Source organism: Anabrus simplex, chromosome 11 (assembly GCF_040414725.1).
Source record: "Anabrus simplex isolate iqAnaSimp1 chromosome 11, ASM4041472v1, whole genome shotgun sequence".
Lineage (NCBI taxonomy): Eukaryota > Metazoa > Arthropoda > Insecta > Orthoptera > Tettigoniidae > Anabrus > Anabrus simplex.
This window is the reverse complement of record NC_090275.1, coordinates 102,314,597-102,341,084: the sequence shown is the minus strand read 5'-3', so window position 1 is coordinate 102,341,084 and position 26,488 is coordinate 102,314,597. Positions and strand designations below refer to the sequence as shown.

The window sequence follows — 26,488 nt, the reverse complement described above, 5'->3', positions numbered from 1 at the left end:
AAAGTAATTATTATCCTAAGAGTACAATGTTTGGAGTGTAAATATGAAAAATTTAATTTGTCTATACATCTGTAAATATTCAGTAGAGTTTTTGTAAACCTACACATGTGGGCAATTGCCCTGGATTGTGCATTTACAAATAAATAAATAAATAAATAAATAAATAAATAAATAAATAAATAAATAAATAAATAAATAAATAAATAAATAAATAAATAAATAAATAAATAATATATAGTACCAGAAAAATACATATCAAAGAGCATGAGATCTTTCTGAGGGGTGCCTGATAGAATTCATGATGTGACGAATTCCCACGTTTTCTAAGGCTTGCTAGAATTCTGCGGACGTGAATTGCGTAACATGATCAGTTAGACGATACTCAGGACGTCCATCTCCGGAAAGATATTCTTCCGTAATCGTCTTAGGATATTACCAGCATTTGAGTTCTGTATTGGCGATAACATCGTATATTTAGAGAATACGTCGATCACTACAACTACGTGTCTGTTTCCCCTGGTCGCCTTTGGGGGAGGGCCACATAGATCTAAAGCCATAATTTCCCCTGGCTTCTCTGGGATCAGAAGTCTGGGAAACTCCCGTAATAGAGCATTATTGGGTTTTATCTTTTGGCATAAATCACAAGACCTTAAAATCTTTCTGACGTCCTTTCGAATGTATTCCCATGTGAATTTCTCCTTGATTACAGCGACGACCTTATCTGTGCCGGCATGTCCTGACAATGTATGACAATGCCACTCAATAGCACTGCGGATTTTAGGAGTTGCATAGATGCGACAATAATTTTTGCTATCAATAAACTTCAAAATCAATCCATTTCGGAAACAGAAGTTCTGGGCTAGCCGAACGATGCGTGGAAAATCGGCGTCAGTTAGAGGAATGGCTCCCTTGAAATACAGAATAAGCTGTCGTCTCTTCGCTGCATTTGTGGCAGATAGCGCATCTTTCGTAAAAACTCCTCTTCGGCATCGCCGAGAATCTCAATTGGATGGGCCGGAGTGATTTCTGTTGGGTTCCGACTTAGGGCATCAGCCAACAAATTCCTCTTGCCGGGTTTATGCTTTACAGTTATGTTAAACCGTTGGATAAACAAAGCCCATCTAGTCATCGTTCATTGATCAGATTAGACGACATGATAAAAGTCAAAGCTTTATGGTCCGTAAATAGGGTTATCGGGAAAGTATAAACGATTTTATTCCAGTACTGAAGCGAGAAAACTATTGCCAGGCCTCTAATTCAGTGATGGTGTATGAAAGCTCATGCGAGCGCAGCTTCCGACTTGTAAAAGAGATGAAAAGTTGATGTTCTGGCTGTTCTGGATAAATTTGGTATAGGAACGCTCCAATCCCAACGGTGCTGGCATCACACTCGATGTAAAGCGGCCATGAAAAGTTAAGGTTGACCAGTTTTACGTAATTTCTTAGCATGTCCTTTGAATAAAAGTCACCTCGCATTCATCCGTCCATTTACAAGGATTGTTTTTACATAACGATTGTTGCAGAGGTGCCACTATCTTTGTGTATCTTGTACAATGTTGGGCATAAAACTGGCAAAGACCCAAAAATTGTCGTACCTGTTTGATCCGTACTGGCCTGGGGAATTCAGTGATACACTGAATTTTAGCGGGGTTGGGTTGAATTCCACTACTGCTAATCATATGAACTAAGCAAAGGACAGAAATCTTGAAAAGCTGACTCTTGTTGGCGTAAACGTTTTTATTTTATAAATCCTGCAACACCAAATGCACATCCCTGACATGTTGTTCGAAAGTGTCAGAGGCTATTAAGATGTCATCCACATAAATAGAAGTTATAGCTCTCACCTGTTCGGAAAGCTGGCTCTCCAATTCCCTAATGAACACAGCTCCCGAGTTCTTTACGCCGAATGGGAGTCGTTTAGAAACATAGGTAACATTGTCGAAAGGTAATCCAGTAAACAATCGGCTCTCAGCATCTAAATTAATGTGGTAATAGGAAGAAGTCACGCCTAAACAAATGTAGAAGCCTTTTCCATTGAAGCGCCGTATAATGTCCTTTAGAAGAGGAGGACGGTCATACTCCAATACGAGGCTTTCATTAAGGATTGTCTAGGCACAATCTTATGGAACCATTAGGCTTGCGGACTATCGCCAATCGTTTGATATATGGGGTGGCACATGGCGAAATTATACCTTCGTTCTTCATCTGACGAATCATTGCTCTTGCTTCGTCTCGATATTTCTCAGGAACAGAATGTGCTTTCCGTTTATAAGGAGAACTGTCATTAACGTTGAGGTGATACTCGAAACCTGAATTTCCCCTGGTTTCTCGTCAAAGACATTCGGGTATAATTTAAAAACCTCTTGTCTAGCCGAATCAAGCTTTGCTTCGAGTTCTGGTTCTTCAATTGCACTGGTTACGGATCCTAATAAAGAAGCGCCGACAACGGAATATTAATCATATACAGACATTTCCTCGTCCATTCCAGGGTTTCCCATTTTCAATAGCTTTACCGTGGCTATCTCATCCTCGCATTCAGCGGGCTTATCCTTGTCGCTTCGGGGTTCTTCAGCAGGGGCTCCCTCTTCACGAATTTCCGCATCATAACGATCCACCAGCTGCAAATCTACAGTCTCAGCGTTGCTTAAACTGACAAGATTCGATTCGTAATTTATAGTTCCCTTATACTTGATAATGAAGTCTAATCCCAATATAACATTGAAATTGAGACGTGAAATGACAAGAAATATATGTTCGAAAAGTCTTCCACTTACATAAAATTCTCTAAATGCTTGTAGTTTACACTTAACGTTGTGATCAGGTACCACACGTCAAACCTTTAGTTGGGATACAGGCATTAGTAGGACAGTGTCTTTCCCCAAGGAATCTATGAGTTTGCCCGAAATAAGCGAAGCTTGTGCACCAGAGTCAACTGAAGTCATCACATTAAGGTTTCCGACTCGTATACATATGACAGGTAGTGATCTGTTTATTAAAGGCCTACCCTGATGTTCATCCTCAAATAATAATTCGAAATCATCAATGTGCCAGTACTGAACTTCTGTAAAACAAATAATTTTTTGATCGTCCCCTTCTTCGTTTTAAGGCAATCTCCAATTTAGTTGGTCGGAGTTTTCTAATAGCGCCAGACGATCCAAGGTCTTGGTTAGTCTCTTCTTGAATTCTCACATGTTTTTGGTGTTTCAATGATGTAGCTTCTGAGTCCTCATTAGCTCTGTTCCTGTCTCGAATATATTTTCTAGTTTCTTTCCATCTATTTTTAAGATCTTCCCTTCGAGCACTTCTGGCTTCTTCGGAAGTTATCTCCAGTTTTCTCCACGGTAGTCTTGTTCTGTAGGTAGGCTGTCGCTGGTCCGGTTGTCTTTGGAATTTCCTAAACCTGAGAGGAGTACGTGAATTATTTACAATGTTTTCCCTCGGTGGTGTTTCTTGATTTGTAGTCTTCATCTCGGTTGAATTACTGGATACCCCTTTCAGTTTTGTACTCTTTGGAGTTGACTGCCTATTAGCCGTGTCTAATCGTCTTAATATGTCATCCAAGTGTTCAAGAGTTTGGATGTTCGCTGCCACTAATATTTCCTGTACATGGGACGGAAATTGAAGTGTCATTATTTTGATAAGTTCTGGAACATATAGTGGAGGATCCAGATATTCCATCTTCTTCAATTTCATCAAACAATAATCTGAGTATCTAGATTTATTCACTGATGTATTGTATTTCCTTAAATACAACTGCATTTTCACGAGATGCTGTGTCTCGGTGTCCCAAATACGATTTAATAATTCCTTCTTAAAATTATCATAGGTTTTGAAATCGTTCATAAAGCCTATGAACCAAGATAATGCACTGCCTTCCAGCAATTTGGATACTGTGCGTAATTGCCTATCTTGTCCTATACGATTTTCCTGGAAGAAATCCTCAACATTTTGAAGGAATTCCCTAGCGGTATACCCATCTCTACCCGAGAACTTAGTTGGTTTGTCGTCTTGGATTTTAATGAGTGTCGTGGTATTGACTAAATCTCTAGATGTACCTGGACTGGAGAAAAATGATGAGCTTTCTCTTAACTTAATCGAAGAGACTTCTTCAGCAAGGGTTTCAACTTTCATCTGAAATGTGTTATGAAGAGTTTAAATTTCAGATTGTAAATAGGTTTTTAAAACTTGCACGTCCTTACAGAAGGCGGTGAGTTGTGTGTGTGTGGTATCTATTTGATTCGTGAAACGCTTGTCCATTTCGACTAGTGTGGATTTCATAAGTCCCACCTCAGTATTAAGTCTGATTACGTCCGATCTGAATGAGTATCTAAGGCTCTCCTGGATTTGTGCTATTTTTATTTGAGCCTGCGAAATGTGTCCATAAGACTCTTGGAATTTGGTCTGAAGTTCTTTTAATTCCGCACAACGGGACTGAACATTCTTGAAATCTTGACCAAATGATTGAATTACTTGACCTTTAGTTTCTTCCTTCAATGTTTCAAGATTCTCTACGAATTGAGTTTCTACTTCTCCTAACTTGGATTCGACATTGTCGCTGGAATCCTTCAGTCTCTTTTCTATATTAGCATTTGCCTCACGAAGTCCATGCTTGAGATTAGCAGTTGATTCAGAAAATCTGTTGTTAAGGGATTTATCTGCCTCGGCAAACCTTTTATCTAAAGAAGCCTGTGCTTCATCGAACCTTAAGTGTGTTAGCTAACTCTTACATTTTATTATGAGTGATTTTTATCTGTTGACCTAGTTGCTTATTAGTCTGGTAAGCCCTAGCATTGGATTGATCTATTTTTGTACTTAATTCCTTGATTTGAGTATTTGATTGAGTATGTAATTGATCTATTCTTGTATTTTGATCGTTAATACTAGTGCGAAGTGTTTCAATTGCTGCTACTATATTGTCCATGGTAACAAATGTTTATAATGGAATTGAAAATTAATTATGTACTCTAAGGATCAAAAATGCAATTGACTGTGCGTAATCTGACAATACCTGCGTCTTCCAGCTTTGTCTAAAAACATTCGCATGTTTTTCCGAATATCGTCTTTCAAAATATGCTATTATGTTTGCTATCTTGTAAAGCATAGGAATAACTTGATTCAATATCGCTATAATATCCGGCACAGCTCCGTTCGGAATCACTAAGTTGGCCTTCATTTATTATTATACACGGGGCAGGGCTACTCATTCGTTCCTAGTGTGGTATATCTCCTTTCGAGGCCCCTTAAGTTGGCCACCATTAATATCTCCTCTCCTCTCTGTAAGAGTGAAAAACCATATCTAATAGCATGAGATTTTTCTAAGGGGCGCCTAGTCTTCAATAGAGGGTACAGAGAGATAGGATCGCAAGTCAAAATAATAGATATCATAACTTTCTTCCCTTTATTCAATATATGAAAAGTTACCCTATTATATTGCTGAATTGTAATGGTATATATATTTATTGGAAAATATGTTCCAATATCTACAACAAAATATCGAAATTATGTTGATCGTATAAAAATCGAAATGAGTAATGTTTTTCCTCAATCAGTTATGTCCATCATTATTTTCTTGATGTAAAACAATAAAACATGCTGAAAGTAATTTAATATTCCACTTTAACCCTGGAATCGGCAAACGGTCTACCTTCAAGCGGCAAGCATTTAGGCGAGTTTTGCAAGCAATTTTTAAAACTTCATAAAATATGTTGTTTTTCAGTTTATTTTTAGCATAACAGGTCATTTTATTCAGAAAATAACGAAGAATACTATAGCAAGAAATTAAACTTGTCAATTTACTATACTGAAGAAGTATGGCGAAGTATCCAACACACGCTAAGTATTAAAAACAATCCGAAATTTCTGGGCAACTTGTACATAAAAAACAATATATTATGACGATTTTACTATATACAAAATGTTCACAATTTTATGCTGATTAAAAGTATGTAGAAAAGTTCACTACATTGAAGTATTGTAAAAACACAAGCACATCGCACCAACATGGGAGTCTACTTGGTCAAATTCATCTTCGCTACCTTCGGGGTGGTTTCTCTTTCTTCCTGCTTTCATAGGCCTCCAAAAATTTTCTAATTTATGATAGTACTGTTGATGGTCATCACAATTACATCCTGGGCACCAGAAGTGGGTGCGTGATGTTTTTCTGCAGTCGAACAGACAGGGCACAACCGCAGTTTCTTTTCCGGGACGCGTACCAGCTGATGTCCCATTTCTACTGAAAGTCCAGGTGAAATGTTTTGAAGAGTTTCTTCGTCTACAAGACCTTCGACAATACCAACCATAAATTCCTCATGTTCAAGGGTTTTATCGGTTTTCAAACTATAGAGTATGTAGGCATCAAAAATTACCATTACCAACAGGTTATAGAATATTTCTTTCCAGTCGAAACGTTTTAGTGACATGACTTTTAAATATTGGAAATTTTTGCAATTTTGAAGTGCAGCGCTATTTTTCATTGTTGTTATTAGAGTTTAGACCCATATTTATAACTAGAGACATGATTTTTTTCATTTCTGATACTGTAACGTCAGCCTATCTTTTCAGACGTGAATACGGACCCATATTTCGGGAATTCGTTTTATTTCCAATAATTTCCTGTGCGTATTTATTGTTTTCAGTCACTAAAATATTCCAGATAGCATTGGAGAAAAACAAATAGAAATATGTTAGAGGAGGACTGTTTCTTGGAAGGCGATTTCGTATACCTGTGTTTCGACCTTTGAACTTCCCTTCCACTTTTATTTCTGGCTCTGGAGGATAAACTAATGTCCACTTCGGTTCTGTATGTTCAACTGCATTACCGTCGTTATCATTATTATCATCAGTGGCTGGTTAATTGTGTTCCACATCGTCGTCAATATGTGTCGAAATCACTTAGCCTAGCCTCATATAATTCGCCACTACCTGACGAATCATTGTCAAAATCATCGTCAATTCCTTCTAAAAATACGTCACTATCACCTTCGCCGTCGAGATCAACCAAACAATTACGATTTTCACTACTTCCTGATAATTCACTCATTTTGCGCCACGAAAGCTATAGCACATCGGACAACCACAGCAAGCACAACAGAATGACCGTCTGCAAAGCGTTCTCATTTTTCCACGTGTATACCGCACATTCTGTCACACTAAACTATTTCAGTATTATGCTGTATTTGTGGAGTAGAGTTTCCTCTTCAGCATGATACAAGGTATGTCACAAAGACGTTGAGTGTCAAGGCGCTACCTCGAAATTAGTCAGCGCTGGCGTAATGCATCTCGATAGTGACTCTGTCGGTTGAGTAACAGAGAAATGAGTCGCGATCGCGACGACTGCCGGTTGCAGGGTTAACGAAAACCTAAAGTCCTTTCCACTATCACTTGTGATAAATCAAACGAAGTAAATTCTGTAATTTCTTCACGTGAAAATCTCAGAATAAAACACTTGAAATTGTACTCAGTCTTCTGGTAGAAAGTATTGTCTTATTTTACGTAACTTATTAAACACTTTATTTGAATATGGTACGCTTTCACTATAAATAAAGGACTAAATTGAAATTCTAAATTTCCAACAAGTGAGAACATACGACATTACGAGAGCACACTGTCTTCTAAAAGTCTGTCTTTACTTTTAAGTATTGTAAAGCGTTAATTTTCCAAGTTTATAAAAATATTAAGTGAGCTTTTGAATTGAGTTAATGTTCTTTGTCAGCAATGACACTGTCTATAAGAATTCTATTGAAAGTCAGAATTATGTTTCTGAATGTAAAGGTCCTTGTGTCACCTGAAGTATAGTATGTCTTCTTGTTGAGCTCGAACTGTTGAATACTGCTGTGCAAGCAGAAATCTGGATCTCAGTTAACAGCAAGCACCACGATGTCCCATAGTACCACGTCCCAGGAACCGTCCCTCGTAGTACCAAGTCCAAGTTCCGCGTTGATCAGCATCAATCTCCGTCCATCTACGTCAGGGCCTCTCAGGGTGCATGCGCTGTGCACGGTGCAAAAGACGACTTGGCTTGGTTGACCAGAGTGCAGACCCCCCACTCCTCGATTTGGAGCAATAGCGCTTATTCTCTCTTTCCTCACGCCTGTCTCGCTCGCTCCGCCTGTCTCCCTCTGCCCCACTTGCACCGTAGCGCTCCAAATCCGGGCTGACTTGAGCCGAGTATAGGCGAGTTGAGCCGTGCTTAGCCGAGTAGCCGAGAGACGAAGCTTTGATCCGAGCTATGCCGAGCGGCAGCGATGCATAGTGCACGGAGCTCTTGCGCCTCTATCTGCACGCGTGAGATTTTGGGCGTTTGAGAGGCCCTGATCTACGTCGTTCTCCGTCGTCTTGAGTCAGTAATAAAATAGTGATTTTAACACAAGGAAGTCCATCTGGCTAGGTAGCTGTTAGATTGTCATATGTTGAAACGAGCACCAATTTAATTAGTGGCATTAGAGGTGATTAAAACAGCTTCAGAAACAATCACCATTCACTAGATGGGTTATTTATCGAAGCACTGTCTCTTTTCGAAAGTTGCAAAATATGAAAAGCACATTTCTATGCAAAGTTCGTCCTCACACTCATCGCACACTGTTCGTATTATCAGAAATAACTCTCATTCGAAGAACTCACTTTCACGGTAAAGAAATAAATAAATAGCTCTCTCTCGTAATATATCGTAATGCTCCTTCTCACTATCACTCGTGTACGAATCCTATTAATTCACAATGCCACTGAATTACGAAGTATGCGTAATGTATTACGGAATATTTACAGTCTATTCACACGAGTTGTTTCAAATGGTACAGTCTGTTACGATGATTAGCGAACAGCCTTTATGCACATGTTTTAGGCTTTGATAATACTCAAAATAGTTAATGTGTTGCAAACATACACTCACAGTCTTCTAGGTTGAAAAAGTTCAAGACCATTACAAAAATCGAGATATTTTGTAAGTTCAAATATTGGCGAAATATTACAAGTCTTATAATGTCAATGTTAAAAACACATTAAATTCCAAAGTTCAGATGTCCCTGACGAACTATAAATCCAGTCTATGAAAATCCACTGGTTGCTCACTGGGGTTCAAATAACTAAGTGTCAACTCGCTGTCGAAAATAACACAAGTATTACGACGTTCCTGTAGAATGAGCACCGAGTTCGACTTCACTTGTCGCGAACAGCAAGACTGACCAACCAGCTGTGAGTGAAGACTTGGAAGTGGTTTGCTCCTGCCTGGACCTCGGCTTATATTCCGCAAGGCCAAGGTCATTCGCCACGTCACGAGAAAAATGTGTTTTCTTTCTCCCTTGTTATCTCGTGAATGCCTTGATGGAATTTGTTCAGATTGACATATGTTTGCTTTCAGAACACAAGCTACACGGTGAGGTACGTCACATTTCTGTATCTTCATCAGTTAAAAAGTTAGCAAATTTTTATTCTAGCACATTCGAGAGAAAGGCAGGCAACATGTGGCACTGACGTCAAACGCAGGTTCATCGCTCGTGACGGGTCCTGCTTGCCACGATGAACTTCGTACTGAGCTCACTTAAGATGTGGGGCACATGAACACATATTACTGCCGCCCTTTTCCCAATATTCCGGCAACTTTTAAAATAATGTACGGTACCACTTCCTGTCGAAAGTGGCGTCTGTGATGTAGAAATCTAGATCAATTTCTCTCCTCTTGGCTATTCTTCCTTTTATATGCTAAAACAGTTCCTGGTACAATATATACCGGTGGAAATTTTTTGAACATACTCGGGATTTGTTGGCAAAATGGTGTTAGCAAAGTTCGAACTGTATTAATGTAGTGTCATTCATCGGAACTAAAGGATCTATATCTATAAAATCAAAAATAATTTTGTTTGTTCCTTACAGAAATCTACTAGCCTCCACTGATCTGTACCAAAATTTTCATCAAGACTCATAAGACACTCGGACGGGTCATAGAGGTGATTATATTGTCAACGATTTAATAAAAAAATAGGTCATGACATGTGATATACGGGTAGAAGGTTTTATGTTTTTTATGTCAAATCTCTTAAGGAACAGACTGGACCAAAGCCGACTCCAATCTTCAGACCATAATGCTACTCCTGATCGTTACAAAATGGCGAATCGCGTAGCCGGGCATTTTGAAAACGTGAGTTTGTTGCTTTCATATGCAGTCGGTGTAATTTCATGTAAGTTGACGATAAATATCAGTTTCTTTGTAGAATATAAGTGTATGAGTATGTTTATATGAGTCAGTGAACACTTAGGGACCGAGCTCGATAGCTGCAGTCGCTTAAGTGCGGCCAGTATCCAGTATTCGGGAGATAGTAGGTTCGAACCCCACTGTCGGCAGCCTTGAAAATGGTTTTCCGTGGTTTCCCATTTTCACACCAGGCAAATGCTGGGGCTGTACCTTAATTAAGGCCACGGCCGCTTCCTTCCCACTCCTAGCCCTTTCCTGTCCCATCGTCGCCGTAAGACCTATCTGTGTCGGTGCGACGTAAAACAACTAGCAAAAAAAAAAAAACACTTAGGACAGGTACTCGTAATTATTTTTTTGCTACTTGCTTTAAGTCGCACCGACACAGATATGTCTTATGGCGACGATGGGATAGGAAAGGCCTAGGAAGTGGAAAGAAGCGGCCGTGGCCTTAATTAAGGTACATTCCCGGCATTTGCCTGGTGTGAAAATGGGAAACCACGGAGAACCATCATCAGGGCTGCCGACAGTGGGGCTCGAACCCACTATCTCCTGATTACTGGATACTGGCCGCACTTAAGCGACTACAGCTATCGAGCTCGGTGATCTGTAATTATACGCAGTAATGTATGTGTTTGTATTAATCGTGTTGTGAACCAGGTTTAAGTCTAACTATGGCAATGCCTCTCATACAATTATTCTTAAGTTTTCTAAGGAATAAAACATTAAACATTAAGAGAGGAGTGGATTAGGAATAGACCATACATCGTGGAAATTTCCATGTCGATGACGAGACAGTAGTGTGTAAAAATTTGGAAATAAGTCTGAGGTTAGGGAAGACCATTTTCCTAATTCTAAATGGTGAACCTATCTGTATTCCTCGAAACAAAAATTCATTTAGATAGATTATAACTGATATGGTTATTTATTTATCGTGTGATGAATGTATGTACATATATATAGTTTCAGGATAAATGTGCGTAGTCACAAGTCCGTACAATACTACAACTCTAGATCTAGATTTTGATCCACTTAACTACTTCATCCGATGAGCGGCGAATGTCCATTAGATTTTCATTGAAAACTCAAATTGGGCAGTCAGCAACAATGTGGTGGATTGACTGAGAAGAGGTACCACAATCGCAATTTGCAGAGCTACTCCAATCCCATTTTCACAATAGATAACCACATCTGCCTTGTCCCGTTCTTATCCGATTGATGATTCTCCAGTGTAGCCTTGGAAGATCAAATCCTTGTACACATTTAGAAGGGTTTTCAACTAGATGTTTGTTGACTCCTGAAGACTGATCCCACAGGGCTTTGCATAAACTGTAAACATGAAAAGAGGTTCTTTCAAGATATGTTGCTGTACGCCAGGGTGGTTTCCTTGATTTCAGTACTTGATGTTCAGTGATTGTAATATCTTCGTGGATGGGTTGTTGAGGGTTCTGCTGAATGTGTATCCAAACCTTTAGGAGAGCTTCTGATCGTCGTTGAGCTGAAGGTGGAATATTGCTTATAACAGGAAGCCATAGCGTGTTCGTGCTCCGAATGCATTTCTTGATTATTCGCATTGCTTGATTGAGTTGTACATCAATATTCTTAGTGTGAACACTATTGATCTAGGAGGGCAGCATTATTCAGCAACAGAATAAGATAAGGCTAATGCTGTTGATCTCAGAACGCGAGTATTGGCTCCCCGTGATGTACCAGCAAGTTACTGCAGAATATTATTTCTAGTTTTAACTTTATTTCCCCTTGACAATCTCTTTACCACAGATGTTCATTGCAGCAGTTGGAAAAATCGGCTCTGTATCTTTCACATCAACTCCATATTAGGTTGTTATTATTTTATTGTTGTGTTGTAAAAGTACTGTACATAATATTTAGCTTTTAAATCAAGTACATAGATCACAGTTCATTGCCATACTTGTATTTCCATTACCATATTATGTATTGTGTTATGTTTTTGCACTGGCTTATATTTTTCAGTTTGTATGTTACTTTTTTTCATGATGACTTTTCCCCTTTCTTTTCTTTACTTTTATGCTCCGGATAACCTTTTATTTTATTTCATTTTATTTTATTTTATTTTAGTTGTTCAGCTTCGCTTTCTTCCTTCATTATATGTTCTTCGAATCTGTTATTTAGCTTAGTTATCCTTGATTTTACAACAGAATAATGCATTTCTTTTATAAATGTATTATCTTGTAATGTACGTGGTTACTTGTAAGAGAAGGCCACGAGGTGTAATTTCGCCACTATAAAATAAATAAATAAATAAATAAATAAATAAATAAATAAATAAATAAATAAATAAATAAATAAATAAATAAATAAATAAATAAATAAATAAATAAATAAATAAATAAATAAATAAATAAATAGGAACTGTTTCCCTCATGGTCAATTATATGTAGCTTTACATTTACGCACCAAGTTGTGTGACATGTAATGTTGTGTAACCTACGGCACTACATTACTGATTTCACAGTTTTAAAAAATGTATAGAATAGCGAATCGATATCAATAATCCTCAATAAGTTCAAAAATATACCAAATTGAAGGAAAAGAAATTCAATTCCATTTCCATTTGTGATATTTTTTCAGTTGCTTATTTATATGCTGTTACGTTCTATAACCGCAACAGATCATGCGTATTTATTCCATTAATTCACAACTTTGTAACATCAAGAACGTGATACAATGCGGGTGGAGCCCATGGGTAACTGCTAGTATTCAACAGCTTTGATCGCGAGTTGTGATATAACTGCTACTGTTAACATTAATTCACTCCACGTTTGAGTGTTAATTGCAATACTTATAGCTCATTCTTGCATGAATTGGAATTCAGTTAATACCAATCTATATAAATCTATATAAAAAATAATTATTTTGAAAAAGGCTAGTAAATGGGCGCCAGTCGTCACCAAATAATCCTTCGAAATTTTGACTATGATGGTAATAATGACGATATTCAGCGGAAACATTCGACATGATTGGAAAAGTTGGACTTGAAGATATCCGGAAGAAAGAAAGAAAGAAACATGCCAAATTTCTGGGCATAAATGTAAACAATGGAGGAGGAAACTCAAATCTAACAAAGAATTGTATGAAAGAAGAGAAACAGTGGTTGAACTGATGAAAAAGAGAATATTACAGTTATATGGACCATTGTTGATGATGGACAAAGGTATAACAAAGAAGAGAATCTTTGAATTCTTCAGATAAAAGAAGACAGAGCTGAACTGTTTTCGAGAAGTGAGGTTGGACTTGACGAAGGTAGAGATTCCGGAAGATTACATCGTGGACAGAAATGAATTTAGACAACTCGCCAAAACGTTGCGTTGGGGAAATGCTAGTGAGAAAAGGGAGGTCGTATACAGAAGAGCAGAAAAAGAAGTAGGAGAACGGGTGAAAAGATACCGGCAGATGGTGAAGGAAGAGATGGTTGCAAATACTGCAAAGATTGTCTTTGTATGTGGTCCGTAGACGACCGAGAAATATACTCAAGCAATAATGATAAAGGAAATGGTAGAAACATTACTCTTCCCAGGTCGCGGACATGTGCTGCATATATGTAATCCTCTTACTTGGGCCCAAAATCAATCCCCTAGAAACCATCAAAACTTGACGGGAGTATGCATTCTTGTTATTGTTATAGAATTTACTCGGCTTACTGCCTACTAAATTCCCACCTAGCTGAATTCCTTTCTCCCATTTCATGATTGATGTGAACTATGAACAATAAAAGTGAAATAATGCAGCTTTGCCTAACACCAGTAACTACTTTGAACCCTGATCTCATTCTTCCACCAATTCTCTCTTTGGCTTATTGTCAACAAAAATACCTTTGATTGCCTGTTAAAACCTATCCTTAATCCCATAATCCCTCATTAAGACTAACAACTTTTCCCTTTGTACTCTGTCATATGCTCTTCGTAGATCTACGAAATATATAGAACTGTCTGATTCCTTCCTGATAAATTTTCAATTAGTTGATTCCTACTGAAATTTTCGTATTTTATAGCCTGAAACCACACTGCTTTTCATCCAACTTATGCCCGGTTTCTGGAATGGTTAGATATGTGTCCGATAGTTATTGATTTGTTACAACTGTCGACTCGATAAATCTTCGCTGCGTTGCACAGCGGAATAGCAGCAAACTTATCGAACTGTTAACTATTGGCTCGTCATGGCCGACTGGATTCCTCGCTGCGCTCCGAGCGACGCATCAAGTCGGCCGTGGGCTCGTTGATTAAGTTCCATAATATACACTAGATGCCACCCCTCGGACTGCTTTGTTTTGTGCATTAGACGACTGCATTCCCTGACATTCCCTAGACTATCTCCTCTTTGCCGTGCAGCGAGAAATAGGTATTCGACTAGTTCCTGCAGACATGGGTGTCAGTTTTGTAGTGTTTAAGGACAGTTCAGAAGAATTTGACATTGTTTGAGGATTTCTAATTAAATATTCACATCAGCAGCACATATCACGCATGATCCAGTTTGCACTGAACCTTATAAATATACCGTATCTATTCCCTGTTATTCCAAAATGTGGACATTGTTTGACCACAATACAACGATAAATATCGGATAATTAACATAATTATAAAACTTGTGTGAATTCCTTGTAATGTAAAAACTTGTGTGAATTCCTTGTAATGTAAAACTTGTGTGAATTCCTTGTAATGTAATATCATTAATTAAAAACAATTCCACGATAAACGTACATACTGCAAATGCAAGTAGGCCTGCAGTGTAATTATCTGTTATACTCAGTTACTGGTACCATTGCTTTTATGGACACAAATGCAGTTACAGGTACAAATATGATAAGACTCAGTAGTATTGAAGAGTATCGTAATTAATATTTCATCAACAGGGGGAAATGGAAAATTATTTGTCAGTGGACCTAAATTGTTACCTATTACCTCAACCAAAAGTACTCCAGTATATTTGCTTAGCCTGAATCTGTCTTTGAATTCACTTTCACTATACTTCATTAGAACATTAGGCCGACGATGATTTAATCGTGATTGTTCTAGAATGTTGACCATTTCTACAATGTCTTCGTCGGGAGAAGGTAAGAAAGCCATAGAAAAGGTTGACAAACACAATATTAGCTGCCGATACTGAAGTACTGCGCACGCGCCCACCAAGTTAACAGACAGGTATGTCGTGCTCAGGCGTTGCCTGCTCTATACTAGAAGGCCTGGATAAGCCGACACATTTCTGGGCGAACAAAGTAGTTCAGGCAATGGCCGCTTGGATCGCGTTTATGTTCTGTTGTTCTCATGTTCTGTCTATATCGTTACATTGAAGATTCATACAATAACGCGAAATTATACATTTTTATTATCATTATGCCCGGTGTGAATCAGATATAGAACCCTTGAACTTACCGTTCCATCGTTGGTCGTCTGCCATAGCTGTTTCAATAGAGCAATATCGAACTCTTGGATCTTGGGGTCGTAGCGGGTTTATTTCTGTCACTACATTGACCAAACGATGCGGTTCAGAAGAGAGCTTAACTACTTTAAATGAGGAACAAATATGTGCTTTCTAAAGTTTTATTTAATTAAACCACGGCAAAAATATTTATTAAAATCATCCATAAAATCACTTAATAATTTATGATGTTTTAACGCAGTCACAATACATAATCTGTTATCTTCTTTTTATTGTTTAACATTATGTTTCAAAGGATTAAAATGTATTATAAAATTCGTGGATAACAAAAAGTAGAAAAACGAGAATAGAACCAAAAAATCGGGCACCATTAATCCAAACGATAACTGAGTGTTAATCCACACGATCCGAGGAAAATCTGTCCTTCAACAAGTAGAATTCCCGATTTATATTTAATTAAGGTTATTCACCGTCTGGTATCCTATCGGATATTGGAACATCCCCCGAATGACCCTTAATCGAACCAAATTGATTATCAGTTGCTTCAGATATGTTGCGAAATATTACTAGAAAGCATGGTGTTCATTACAAGTTAAGAGCAATGGTCACAATCTAAAATAAAATTCCACCACGTATTGACATCTCATGACACCCTTAAGTTACAGAATAATTCCGATGATGAAACATGCATCACCCAACCAGATGTTCAGAAAGAACCAACAACAACTTGATCCGAGGGGATCTTACGTTACGTCGTTCTGAAGGAACAAAACTGCGAATTGCAGGATAACACTAATTCATCGTGCATTTAGAAGAAATGCCAAACACTGAAGTTAAAGAAAAGTGATAAGTCACTTGAAAATGTTCTTACTGAACCAACTTTCAGTTCATAAACGGTTATGTCGTTAAGTTTATTAAATTACAAGTCCACACTATAAAAATAATTGAAAGGAAATCTTTCCAATTTTTGTAACTACGAGTACCATTACAAATTTGTCCACCTACAATTGTCCCATTAAACAAAACTACAAGTGATCGGTAGATGAACGTCTCACCTATAATAAAGTGAAATAACGAAAATTGAAAATAAAATATATGAACAGCTGACGAATCGATACCGCATTCGTAGCGTAAATCCAACATAAATAAACTAAGTATCAACACACGGCACTGTCATAAGATACCAAAGATCCGAACAATACATCTAGAAGTAAAGAAAGGAAATAGAGAAACGAAAGTTCATCGAACTTGAACACGAGCGGCTAAGCAGTAATAATCAGTCTTCATTAGCTAGGTTTCCATGTGGGACAACCGTCACATTCATGCCACTACTAATGCAACATGGGAGCACCTTCTAGCGAGTAACAAGTATGCCGAAATATGTCCTGAATAATACCTGCTAACATCTTTCCCATCCGTATTCACTACTGCAAACACTACCATCGTTCAAGTCGATTCGCAAAAATGACTAACCTATGACTTGACTATATACAGACGACGCCCTAATCCTGTCGTTGAGCCTATGTAGTGTCTACACATCCTTAAATTCATATAATACACGCAGCATCCTAAATCTATCGTTGAGCCAAATTTGGAATATCTAAATATCATTTATACTGTCAGGCGAAATTGAAACTTCAAACACAATCCCGGATATTTAAGCTAATCCTCGTTGAAACTCTAACACAATGAAAAGAAATTCGCCACAGAGTGAATTCGAACCTGGGAATATAACTATGCCCACTTCTTACAATAAAACGTGAAATCGAAACTAAACAACATGTCCGACTACTTTGATACAATCTCAACGCATGAAATGAATTTCGGTAACTGAAAATAAATTCAACTCTCGTCTAGTTTTACGTAATATCGCTGAAAACAGTAATCATGACCATCACGAAATCCATAGCATAACTCAAGTGTGAGGCTTCAAATGGCCTTTCATCTTACCATTCCAAACATGTATTGCAGTGAACTAGCCAGTGAATCAACTTTTCATCAATCTACTCAAGCTAGACTATCATTCTAGTAACATTCAATTTTCTCACCCGGAATGTTTCTAATCAACGATAATTTCGTCTCTTAAAATTACAGAATAGAATTCAGTTTACAATAATCAAGTATTACCTTGACCGTGTGCCAGAATGAATTTTGTTCGTGAGGTCGTCTATCACAAAAATGCACTATGCTGGTTCTACATAGAATTGTCACTTGGAGTTAATTGCCAAGATCTACGGTCTCATATAAAAGTAGTAACGTGGGTGAACATCGACTTGTAACCAAAATAGGCGTTACAACACGCTCACTTGGGTTCTGACCACTATTAAATTAGTCAATTGTTCTGGATTGCTTACAGGACATCGTTATCTTACACAGCCTGTCTCATAAATATTACCATCGTAACATACTCTGTCACACAAATTCCTCTCCATCGACAAACAGAGCCTCTTATCCTCATCTTCTTGTTCATTATACATCAATCATAAAAACAGGCTTGCTTTGTCTTTAACATCTTCCTAACGATTCTCATAATATTTCATTCCATTACAATCCATTTTTCTTCTGTTAGAAACTTTTAAATATACGAAATCCCATGAGCAACAACTTTATAAGAATCTCACAATAAAGTTATTTACGTTTTCTGACCTCAGAAGCAAAATAACATACCGTGATATTCTGTATCACAAATACACGATGTCACAAAATTGAAGCTTTCCAAAAATGAATTTTAACTTCACCAGACCACTGGATTCCGGTCTAAGTCGCAAATCTCGCTTGACATTACTGCTGAATACATAATTTATCATCTCAAATTTATCCTGACTTGAATATTAATTTTTTTATTATTATTTTTAATTGTCATTATTATTATTATTATTATTATTATTATTATTATTATTATTAATTTGATATTTGATTTTATTTCCCTCGCCACGACTATTTGATCGTTTTCATTATTGTAACTTTTTATCAGCCTGAACAATTTCATTGATTTTTAGTACAATACTTAAAACTTCGCTCTTTACAATGTCGTAAAGAATTTTATAAGCACATTTTAGAATTTCGCGCACTGACATGAACAATAGACACTTCGCCTCAATATTATAATATACTTAATTTCTACACACGCAACATACTAATTTAATGGGACAAGCATTTACAACCTCTATCTACAAAATATTTTAGAAATAGACAGACGTCGTAACAGGGTCGTAGCTTCCGAAGTCACCCTGGCTATATTTTAGCCAGCTCGTTCAGAAATTAACCACTCATATTTGCTAAGAACATTCTTCTCTTTTGATTATGCTATTTACAATTACACAGACTTTGCACTTCAGATGGTACAAAACATGTAAATAGTGAATTATTCTAGATGCACTTTATATGCACGACTTCACCATTCCTCGGCGAAACTCGACTTTCCGTGAGAATCTTCCTCGCTCTCACCCCGTTGTTATGCCAGGTAGCCACGAGATATGAGACTTGAAGCTTATATTGGCTAGTCTACAACTCCCCTACAGGTTTCAAAGGCACACAATAATTTAATGGAAGCTATTTTCATTTACAAAAGTTAAGTAATTCTATTACTGATTCAAATAAGAAAATGACTCTTACAACTTTATCACTTGGTAAAATGTTTTATCTCAAGCTAGCCAACTCAATACGTATCACAAGTTTATTTGAAGAAACAGTTCAAGACCTCTACTTGATATTAACTCGGCGCGGATCCATCCTCGCGACGACCGATCAAGTGAGTGTGGCTGCTGTTCAGTGGAAGGGGTACTTATAGCTTCTCTAATGAGGCTATCCTGGTCATGATGTATGGTGGTGTGTTCATACGATTTGATAACCACTGGACCGACTTCTTTGAAACTCACCCCAAAAATTCCACCTAATTTCCAAGTCATGATGGTGTTGTTTACTGATTTTCCCCGTGCTTTTAAAGGGCATAATTAATTAATTTCGTGTAGGTGATTTCGCGCACATTCTAACTGCTTGACCTTGGCAAGTGCTAGGCTTGCGGTATGGATGCCAAATGTTTCTCCAGGTTTAATTAAACACATTTCCACCCTGTGGGTTTTAGCTTTATTTAATATTTCTTACAATTCTTAATTATTTATTTCTTGGTTAACGTTACTGCCGAAATCCCTTGAAATGAAGGTTTATTATGTTGAAATTAATTATTAATTACACGAGATCAACCGAAGTGTTGTGACATCGTCCGAACGGTTGGCTCGCTCGCTCCCACTGTGACTTCTCATGGTGACTTGTTCCGCCACGGAGGGCGAGATGAGCTTGCGTAAAGAATTATACTTGCGCTTGTAGTTGCATCTTGTAGTTGTAATTTTCTAGGTTGCAATATTTAGCAGGATGGAATTATGGGTTCAATATAAATATATAAAACAACTTGAAACACACTACACTTCATAGATTTCTTTCATTATGCACTTATTTTACCACAAAAGAATAAAGAATAGGGAAATGAATAGAAGTACTCGCCCGATTTTTCCCTATTTCTATAATTTCAACACTTTTCTGCTCTGAGGTTTGCTGTTGAATGTGTTAATAAATCACAGTCATTAGTCACTTTCTTTGCATAGTTATCAAGAACAGGTCTGCAAAATTGTGTAAGTATAACGTCTGTGATGTGTGCTTGATCACAGTCGTGGCACTGAAACGTCTCTTTAAACTTTGAAGCGCTAAGGAATGTCATATTTCAGACATGATTATATTTTCCGAGATATCCTAATGCCCGCGTTATAAATATTGATACATTTTTTAGAAGAAGACGTATTTGCGTGAAGGGTAGCGCAAGTCTCCCCGATCTTGAGCCCTTATTAAGCTCATTAGTGGATTATCCGTAACACAAGACGACAGCTGTTCCAAACAAGATTCACAAATTTTCTTCTCTGCGACCCTGACTAAATAACTGCCGATCATTGGTAATGCAGATGGCTCCATGGAAACTAGTTCTTCTGTAAAATATATATGAAGAGGTCAGCGATCATTTAAACGAACATGCATAATACAGCGTAACCGATATTAAAATAAACCAATTACCTCGAATAGGCACGTCGAGTAATTCCAAAACACTTCCTGGAATAACAGCAGAGGTGGAAATATCACTGGCTGCTCTCCGCCTGATTGTGTCCATTAATCTGAACTTCTGAAATTCTACATTAGAAGTGTCAGGAGGATTGATCATACCACATTTCAAAGTCGTCTCTAATGCGTATGAACACGACCTGGCATCCATCATGTAATTGAAACCTCCAATCCTTCTTAAATGACTAAATAACAGTGCAATGTCATCACTGGAAATATTTCTAGTAATACCGTAATATAATGAAATCCACTTGAAAGTAAGTACTTTTTACACTTTACCGTTGAATGTGTTGTGATCATAAGAGCTTCATATGTTTCTCGACTGAATGTATTTAATTTCTGACCAGATTTTTTAATTATGTCAACGTACGGCAGAAATTCCTCTGTTAACCACAAAAGCCTACTGTTAGTCAATTCGGTGAACATTTCCTTGTCTATGTTCCTAGAATGGTAACTTTGCTTTATGTTCGACACATTGTGTATGTCATGCTTTTTCCTTACATATTCTAAAAAATGTTTCTGCATATCATACAGTTCACTTGAAATCAAAGTTTCTCCATAACGAAGATCCTTTGCTAGAAACTGAGACGCAATATTTTTTACAACATGGCTGGAATCAAAACTGAGGAACAGGGGTCTGCTTTCATAATCAGGATGTGTTATTTCAGGAAAGATTGGACCTTCCCACAACTCTTTCATCATATTGGAATTCACAGAACAATTATCTGTCACTAAGCGTAGGTTAGAAATCCAGTTTCTTCTACTTCGCTGATTACTTTCATGGTCAATGTTAATAACTAAACTGCCAGTTAACTGCCCAGTGAAGTAAAATGCCACGGGTATTCGGACGTTAGTTGACAAACCAAGGAATAAAATGCAGCCTGCCAGCTTCACCTTCCGTTTATTTAAGATGTGACTCCAGTTTCTGCATTAGAGAAGCCAATGTACCTTTTTTTGTATTTTTGGATAAGGAATTTTGAGGCGGTATGAAACGGTATCCTGTCGGAGCTTTCCTATGCCAAGTGTACAAATTTTAAGAATTGTTTCGCCGTATGTAATATGTGCTTTACTGTAAGCTTCAATTTGTTCGATTAGAAACAGTGCATTTATCACCCCATTTTCTCCATCTTTCTGAATTTTCTGGATTTTCTCTTCTAGAGGGAACTTCTGTTTCTCATTAGATATTAGCTTTTTAATTTCACTTCTCAGTTTTATTACAATTTTTCTTAGCCTATAATTTGATTTACATTTTAAAACAAATTTCTTTTGATATTCTTATGCTTGTCTTTGTAGTCAGATACTGAAGGTGTTTGAGTCCCTACATCAGAGTTTAACATGTTTTCAAATTCTAGAGAATTGTGTTGATTGTCTGCGTCCATTGGCCTGCAATATATTTTCTTTTGTTTAATCGAAGAACTACATTCCCTCACAACTGGGACATTCCTACGCTTAAGAATTTTTCTTGTGAACAGGGAAATTATGAAAAACTGTGGGCAATTTATCGGGGAGCAGAATTCTCCTTACAGTACATACACTGTGATCTGTTTCGACAAAGTGCAAGCTGCATTTTCTGGAGCTATCATTAGAAGCCCGAAGAGATCTTTTTCTGTTGCCCTGTCGAGAAATAGCAACCTTCCATTTCTCCCGTAAACTCGGATCTTTAGGAAAAATATGAAAATTCTTCGCTGTGTCAGATGTGCAGTTAGGCACGCAACAATAAACCATCTTAACCTACAGAATGGAAAGAGAAACTTGACGGTAATTTGGAAGCACATAACTAAAAATATGTTAATTGCACACCAGCATCCATCCACATATATTGCAAACCGTGAGACCAAATAAATTAAAAAGAAAATGACAAAACTATTCAAATTTCATGTTAGATAAGGTCTTACCTTATAAACTGAATTTAATATGTTATTTCTTCTCATAAAACATGCTGCAGTAATATACGCAATCATAGAATTCGCGCCAACTAACAGGACGTAAACGCGAAACTAGCGGTGGAAATGAGAAAAACTATGACCCCGCTCACCGCCGTCTCGATCCTCCTATACTGCCTGCTCTGTGAGAGGCTTTTTGCGACTAGGCTGCGACAAAATTTCCCCGCTAGATGGCAGGCGCAGAGTCACAATGTTCCAAACTTACTCTAATTACGACAGCCTACAATACACTATGCAGTATGGTCCTATGTTCACTGAAGCTCGTAAATTACATCAGTAATATCGGCAATATTACCTGTATGAAGCCGCAGTTGGCCCCTTCATGCACAATTTAAAGATTTTCCTTGACGAAGGCTTGGAGTGGTACCGTACTTTTTGCGTTCTTGCCAACGCAATATCAGTTAATAGAGGTCTTACGAACATGGTTAGGATAATATCACTAACAGTTTGCTGATGTTCTTTGACCTCACACTGTAACAAAACTCATTCTGAAAGGGAAGACGTCGCAAGTCCTCCCATTACGCTCGTGCGTTTTAAGAACTTCGACAAAAGGGCACAGCAGCTTAAACGAACTCCTGCAGATGCTTCACCAGAGCAACAAAACAACGTCCTGGGTATCGAATTCCTCCTTTGTCCTGGTGCATAATCAGTTCCATTTAGTGGTGCCGAGGCTCTAGGCAGTGAGATGTTGCTGACACAAATGTCACACTCCATCCTCTCTTCAACAACACGAACCAAGTACTCGCAAATTAGGATTTGATTTCCTGTTTCTAGTTTGATTGGAATATTATCGTCTCGATATCTGAGCTTGTCCAAAATGTCTAAACATGAAGACGTTTGTTTTGTGACTGTCCGTCACAATTCTTATCACAAGGAATCCATTCTCCTCCACGGCTTTAATCACCTTCTGGAAAAAAAAATGTCCGCAGCCTGTCTCCAGTCATTCGACCGGGCCAGGAATGTAATGAATGAAGCCCCTATCTAGCGGCGAGGATAGGAATTGTGCCGGCTGCCGAAGCCTGTCGCACTCCTCCGGGGCAATGATTAATGAATGACAGATGAAATGAAATGATATTCGAGAGTGTTGCTGGAATGAAATATGACAGGGAAAACAGGAGTACCCGGTGAAAAACCTGTCCCGCCTCCGCTTTGTTCAGCACAAATCTCACATGGAGTGACCGGAATTTGAACCACGGAACCCAGCAGTGAGAGGCCGGCGCGCTGCCGGCTGAGCCGCGGAGGCTCCATTACCTTCTGAAATAAGGTGTAAAGGCACAGATGCGAGAGTAATCTAAGGAAGTCCAATTACTTCTTTTATTAGGTCCTTGCCTAGATAAAGTCGACAGCCGCTTTTCTCTTAATTCCCTTCTAGACGGTATTTCATGGAGTCGTATCTTTTCTGGCTGCGAACCACCTTGCCGAGATTGGCAAAATGGTACACAACAGCTGAATATTTCGGGGAAAGAATCTGAAATTTCTCTTCTACAAAAAAATATACCTTGCACAAACGGAAAGAAACAAGTACCTACACCTTAAAATCACTTTTGAAATATCTATAAGCATAACATTATGAATTCATTTCGTTGGCTGAACGGTCAACGTACTGACCTTCGGTTCAGAGGGTCCCGGGTCCGATTCCCGGCCGGATCGGGGATTTTAACCTTAATTGATTAATTCCAATGACACGGGGGCTGGGTGTATGTGTTGTCTTCATCATCATTTCATCCTCATCACGACGCGCAGGTCACCTACGGGCGTTAAATAGAAAGACCTGCACCTGTCGAGCCAAACCCGTCCTGGGATATCCCGGCACTAAAATCCTTACGACATTTCATTTCATTAATTCATTTCACACTTCTATACAAAATATCTCTTATATGAACGGAAGTGACCAGACACGTTTACTCATTGTACGAAATAACTCAGGTTTTCACACACACATTCATGCGCCAATGACACAGTGCTTCACCCACACTGAAAACGAAGATTGTGAATCTACTGCTGCACTTTTATGGTGACTTGGAGAAATATTGGTAGTCGCGCCTTCCTGTGTTAAACTAGTGGCATAGGGCAGGCAGTATAAGAGGATCGAGACTGCGGTGACCCCGCTTGTAATGCAAGAAATTGGCTTTCTAGTGTAGTCCGGCCATGCTTTCTGTCCAGACCTTCTAGTATCTAGTAGCCTTTGGCTCAGGGTCCTCTAAGCACCGCCGATAGATGTATCTTACGTTCCTGCAACGCCAAAACACAAGTTAACCATATACCGCTATAGGTTCGATATCTCACATTACAGAAACCGAGCATAATTCTCCAATATTGGTATCATCATATTTTCTAAATTTCTTGTCTATAGCATGCCTAGTCAATAAAACATTACGATAGACCTTATTCGTTCATTCTGAAGGTCTTTCTGCCATTGTTCCTTGCTTGTTGTTTTAAGGGGCCTAACCTCAATGGTCATCGGCCCACTCTGCCATTGTTAGCAAATGCTGGTGACAATATTCATTCTCGTTACTTCGGCCTAATATTTTGCAAATCTGTGTTGACCAGTGTGTGTCTATTACCTTTTAATTTTCCTTCTATCATCAACAGTGGAAATTATCCGGTTTTATTACGTGACGAAAATAACGTAGTGATGTTGATAATGTGGTGCATTCCCTTATGAATTACCATTTCCTTAATGAAAAATGGATTTGTACACATTTTTGAGTCCATGTGATAGCGACAACTCGACATTTCAAAGTCACCGAGTTTTTATGACTGACTGTAATCCATATGTCAACGTCACGTTAAGCCGCTATCAAAAATTTACATTTCCAGCCCTTCAGACAAACAACTCGACGTTGAAAACATCCTAGGGATATGAACTACGAATTTTAGGTAAATAAAATATAATACAGTATGACAATATATTCTTTACTTATTCCTAAAAATTACAATCCTTCTCTTAATCATGGAATGCAAAGTATGCAGTACGTTCACTAGAATCCGGTTTATCACTGGATCTATTTGTTGGTGCATTTGTAATATATTTTCGATGCATTCTCCACTTTTCCAAACACAAAGGAAACAATAAACGTATCTTACGGTGTACCAGCATGATGCCATATCCGGCCGATTAGATCACGGCCGACTTGATACGTCGCATTAGTTAGCTCCTTACCGACTTGATGCGTCGCATCCACTGATCTCTATACATGGATCGCTGATGGCAGGTCTCCGCTGCAGGAGAAAGTACGCCAAGTTGAGCGCGCGGTTCGCCATGTTGGCGTACCCAACCTAGAGCTCTCCTTATGGGGAAGCAATGATAATAGAGTCAATTTTAAGTCGCAATTAATGGCGCATTGGAATAATTAAAAATATAGAGACATGTTCACTCAAAGCATAAGGACATTGGGATCAGTGACACGTCATTCCGAGGTCAGTAAATCTCCGGGATAGCAATAAACATGAGTGTATAATAACGGCCGACAAATATTAACTTAGGTGCTGAATACATGCAATTAGTGATCGGTAACACAATACGAGTGAAAACCAGTTTCTGGAAACATTGCTGTAAATTGTATACATGTATGCCACGAAATTATGCATTCTTAAAATTATGTACCTATAAACGTAGCTCAATATACAGGCCTAGATTCGACATATCGTAATCGGTGCTTGATAATGAATTTCTGTTTCCTGTTTCCATGAAATAACGCGCATATGATCAAATTAAAATATCACTGAAGCAAATGTACACATTTATAAAACCAGCAAATATTCAAAACTTGTCAATATATCACATTACCTGCAGCTTAATTTACTATTACAGACCTCTTTAATTAAATTCAGCTAGCAAA

General features: G+C 38.1%; 1 long non-coding RNA gene across 1 annotated transcript in view; it reads left to right on the top strand.

Moving 5' to 3' along the window:
• The window catches only part of LOC137502693 (uncharacterized), a 242,854-nt gene that overhangs the window by 208,823 nt on the left and 7,543 nt on the right, over window positions 1–26,488 (top strand). The gene's annotated exons all lie outside the window — the stretch shown is intronic.